The following is a 5,533-nucleotide window of genomic DNA, read 5'->3' on the forward strand; positions in this document are numbered from 1 at the left end:
CTCGAGATCCGCAATACGTCGTTCAGCAGCGTTTAACGCATGCGACTGAACGGACGAAGGTAAGGCAGCCGCGAGTAGGTGGGCGAGATCGCCACTCCTATCGGGCGCCACCTGCACTGATGGATGCGGGTGGGAATCAACGCTTCCTTGTTGGAAGGTTGCTTGCCCACCGCTCCGTGAGGCAAGGGTATCAGATCCTCGTCCAATGGAAAGGTTATCCGAAGAGTTTTGACTCTTGGAAACCGATCGATACCCTACGTATTGATGTGCCCGGCTTGGTTGCTGCCTATGAAAAGGAGCACCAGCTGAGGCCACTTCGCTAGTCTCAAATGGACTAGCAGAAGTAGCGTTGTGAGAAGAAACAGGGGTACAGTACCGCCCATGATTCTTTCACACGCAAGCGGGCGAAATTAATTCGCTTCGACCGCTGTTTCATCGCATCGGAATGCGGATGAATGCGGCGCAGGAATTCCGCCTCGTATTGGTCGGGCGTTTCATTTAAACGCAACACGACCGGAATCGGGAAAATACGCCCAAGCGATTTTCCCTGAGCCCTCCATGATTAAAAGACGCCATAATAAGTATGTGCGTCTACAAGAGCGCGCTTCAGAAGCGACGGTCTTGGCCCGTTTAAACGAGGCCATTTAGATAGGGGGCATCTTTGAAATGCCACCCGTCACATAGCCGCGTTCTAAACGACTGGCTTGTGACACCGACTGAGCACGTTCACGTGTCGTCGGCGGAGCTTTAGGCTCCGAATCCTCTATTTCAGAGCCATTATGGATTATGGTCTGAGCATAAGGCGCTGTGGTTATACCCAACGGAGAAGCGGCTCGCCGAACCTGGCATCTGCACACCCGGGTATGCTCCCGCGGGCATGGCATGCCCATGAATTCCAGGCTCAAGTCCATGAGCCATTCCATGGTTGACATTGGCCTGGGCTGGCGCGTCGACCATGAGATCTCCGGCCCCGACAAATCGCCATGCATGGCGAGCATCTTGTCCAGCGCTTCCGCGAACACTGCCGACTTTTCTTCCAGTTGGTGGTCTTCGGCCGTTCCTCGACCTTCGACCACCACAGCGGGTGAGGCTCCTTGAGCTGCGCCGCCGAAATGATCCGTTGGGCTCATAAACTGTAGAAGTTGGTAGTAGTGTTACAGAGGAGGTAGAAGTAAAACTGATACATATCAAGCATTAACTTGATATATATTATAGGCGGACACGTCGTAATGCGGCCACGCTCTAGTTAGACACACACCCTAGCACAGCGAAGAAGCGATTTAACCTGCTTCTCTTGCGTGCAGTGAGGTAGTTGTGGTGGGCGCGCAAGCGACCTCACCCAACACACTAAGTACTCTGGTTAAGTGTCGTCACGGAAACGGTAATCCGTCTCCTCGTGCGCACTTACCAAGTAGAAAGTAGTTTTCAGACTGATTTATTTTTAATAGAACTAAATTCAAATACCTATTTTTACCAATTAAATTGTTATCTCTATAGATAACATTTAATATGTGTTGCGAGCGTATCTTCCAAGATACCTCGCGTAACGGATGACGCTAGCCGTCATCAGGGCCCCGGCCAACACCTCGCTGGTACGGCGCAGAAATACTATCGGCGGCAGGTGGAAATTTGGTGGTCTGAGAGTCCGACCTTGGAGCATGCAATGCAAAGGTTACTTCAGACCTTCAAAACCAAGATAACACCTGCCCAGAGCATGAAGCTGTTTACTGCAGCCAAGTCGTCTCAGCGCAGCTGGACGGAACATTTTCTGTGTCTGACCGCTGTAAGCGATGCGTGTGGAGGTGCGGACAACCTCGTGCTGGACAACATCGTGCATAATGACGATCCGTCTATGCGCACGACCATGTTGTCCCGCCTAAATTTAAACAGGATCATATACCTTCGTCAAGCTGAAGAGCTCTCCCAATTTGCTCAGTCAACGGAACTCTGAAGTTTGAAGCATTTTGGTCGAGCTGTTGTTAACATCGTCGAACCGAACAACCAACCCAAGAGGACCGAATGGATCAAGAAACAACATGGCCCGCAACGACCCAAGCAGTGTTACCTATGTGGCAACGCCGGGCTCCTGAAGATGAACTGCCCAAAAGGTACCAAGAAGAAACAAGATGCGAATTTTGTCTTGGCATTTCCAGGACATCGGACGATTTCACCAAGTCACTGGGTGTGGACAGCGGCTCAGGTTGTCATCTGGTTAATGACTTGAGCTTTCTGGAAGCTGCGGTGGACTGTAACACCGAATGTTTTACCGCAGCGTCGGATAGTGAACCACTTCGGATCACCAAACAAGGAAGCGTCATGATCCGGGTCAAAGCACTTGGACTAACTAAGACCATTCGTCTTCTCGATGTTCAATACGCCTCCAATTTGGAGTGTAACATCATATCGTTTGGGAAACTCGAGTCGAAAGGATGCGTTCTTGAATACCGAGAAGGGAGATGCCGCTGCGATGCACTTCAAGAATTTCTTGGTGGCTTTGAGCGTCAATTCAAGTGCCGTATGCACGTTCTACGTACAGACGGTGGAGTTGAGTACAAGCCTCTGGACGTTTTTTGCAAGAAAGTCGGTGTCTCTCGTCAGGTGAGCGAGCGTAAATCAGGCCAGCAATGGTAAAGCTGAACGCATGCATCGCACCATCACGTACATGGTGCAAGCATTGTGTTAGCAAGTGGGTTACCCTTGGCGTTTTGGGGTGATGCTGCAGAAGATGCAGCATACATCCTGAATCGAAGCCCTACGAAGCCAAACGAAGGTGACATCTCACCTATTGGGATGTTAACCAAGAAGATGCCCGGCTTAAGTGACATTGTGGTTTTCGGGTCTCCATGCACCGTGCACCGAACGACCTCGAACAAGTCGTTAAGTCCTCGGGGAAAACAGGGGATCATCATCGGCAAGAATGACGAGATGAAAGGATATCGGGTTTTCATACCGATGTAACGTGTCGTGGTGGTGAGCCAACATGTGAAAATGTTGAGACACTGGATAACATACAAAGGACAAACGTGACCAAAACGCTACATGGTACCGAAGGTCAGGATGAGCTCGGTGACCAAGATGACACGAGCAAATCAAGGGCAAGATCGTCGGGATGGACACGTGATCCACACATGACACAGTCACGTCGGACTAACGGAGACACATCAATGACACACACAATAATGTCGACATGGTCAACGTTGTTCGAGACCCAAGGAACTATGGCGAGGCCGTACGGAGCGACAGCAAGGACAAATGGGCTGTGGCCATCAAGGACGAGCTGGATGCACTGGAGGAAAATGGTGTGGGGGCGGTTGTTGTTCCACCTGACAACGACCACATACTACACAACAAATGGGTCTTCAAGACAAAGACCGACGCCGACGGGAAAGTCGAACGATACAAGGCCAGACTTGTTGCGTGCGGGAACGAGCAGTTGTTTGGAGTCGACTACACCTTAACCTTTGCCGCAGTTATGGAACTCGGGACAGTCAAGGTGATTCTAGTCCACTCACGCAGATGGAACGTACCGGCCCGGCACGGCGATGTGCCGAACGCATACGTCAATGCTGATCAAGAAAAGGACCTCGACATCTACATGAAAATACCAAGCGGTATGCAAGTTAATTACGACACCTTCGGCAATCATGGAGTGGACGGGGCAAAACAAATCGCGCTGTTGCTCAAGAAATCCTTGTACGGTTTGAAACAAGCAGGAAGATTATGGAGCCAGCTACTGCACTTCAAGTTGACTGAGCTGAATTTCAGACAATGCACGACGGACATGTGTCTATACGTCAACCGAACCGGCACAGATGTAACGGTCGTCGGTATTTACGTCGACGATTTACTGGTGACTAGAACGTCGAATGATGTCGTCGGACAATTGTTCAAGGACATGGCGTCTTTCGAGATCAAGGACCTTGGCATTGTGAACAAGTTCCTCGGACTGAGGGTCAAGCTGGACGATAACGAAGGCTACGTGTTATACCAAGATGTTATAATCGATTCACTGCTGAAGGAACATGGACTGGCTACAGCTAACGGGGTTCGATCACCAATAAGAGACGAATGCAATGACGTCGATGAGACGAACTCGGAGTCCTGAAGCCGACCGCCAAGGTTGGAGATGCAAGTGTCAAGGATTTCCAGTCACTCGTCGGACGTTTACTCTGGATCACGCGTTGCACTCGACCGGACATTTGTTTCGCGGTACACTGGGCGACTCAACAGACTCGCAGCCGACAACCAAGGATTGGAGAACGGCAAAACGACTCGCAAGATACCTGAAAGAGACAAAGAGGTTGAAGTTGTGCATTAACAGCTCACAAGGTATGGACGACCCAATCAAGACTGAAAGCTGGAGTGATGCAGATTTTGCCGCGGACATGTCCGACCGCAAGTCGGTCACGGGATACGTTCTCACGATGGATGGTGCTGTCGTGTCATGGACGTACAAAAAGTAGACATGTGTGTCGCTGAGCACTATGGAAGCTGAGTTCATCGCGGCATCCCACGCTGGTCGTGAGCTGTTGGGGTTGAAGGAACTGTTGGCGAACTAAACATGAAGATCGTCAAGCCGATATCGATGTGGATCGATAATCAAGCCGCGATCAACTTGTTGAAGACCGAAAAGAGCTTATCAAGTGCAAAGCATGTGGATATTCGGTTCAAGTTCATCTGCCACTACGCTCAAGCAAACGAGGTTGAGCCACACTTCATCAAGTCAGAAGAAATGATTGCTGATCTCCTGGCCAAGGCACTGGCGGCACCAAGGATGAGGGATCTACGTGCGATGTTCAATTTGAAGAACTCCCCCCGGATACGGTTGAGGAGGAGTGTTAAAAGCTTTTGCTTTTTTGACAGGTCGTGAAGGTCAAGGGCAATACTCTGTCACACGGTAAGTAAGAACCGTATCTGATTGTCTAACAGACTTGACATTCTAACAGGTGTGACGGAGCTGGATAGACGTGAACTATAGACGATATAGTTGCAGTCCGTGTCGTATGCATATGTAGGTATTAACGAATGAGGAAATTTAATGCTTGACATATATCAGTTTTACTTCTACCTCCTCTGTAACACTACTACCAACTTCTACAAAATTTGGGCGAGGATTGCGTGTAAGATTCGTCGTGTAACTCAACTAGGCTCACCACTCACGGACAAGCCTACATGATGAAAGCTAAAACCATCGTCTGGGTACGGGTAACAAGCCAAGTCTAAGATCAGGTATCGATTAAGCGGGTTTGCATTAATTGGTCACAAACAACAGAGTTGTCAAGTAAGGCGCGCATGCCTCGGTTGGCTTGAATTGTGGATAAGTTGGAATTGAAAACTTGAGTCGATGGGTGACAATCTACTGTTGCAAAACTTCGTCTTTTGTTTAGAAGCAATCTTCGGGCAAGCAGTAGTATCAGCTCAAATAAATGGTAAAGGTCAGCAAGGTTAGTCGTTTGAGCCTTACTAAACACTCACGGACACTTTTCTGACAGCATCTATTGCAAATGCTTGCAGAATACGATCAATAATAAAA

This window comes from Bremia lactucae, assembly GCF_004359215.1.
Source record: "Bremia lactucae strain SF5 chromosome Unknown BlacSF5_NotPlaced_200_SHOA01000120.1_2678225bp, whole genome shotgun sequence".
In the NCBI taxonomy this organism is placed as follows: Eukaryota; Oomycota; class Peronosporomycetes; order Peronosporales; family Peronosporaceae; genus Bremia; species Bremia lactucae.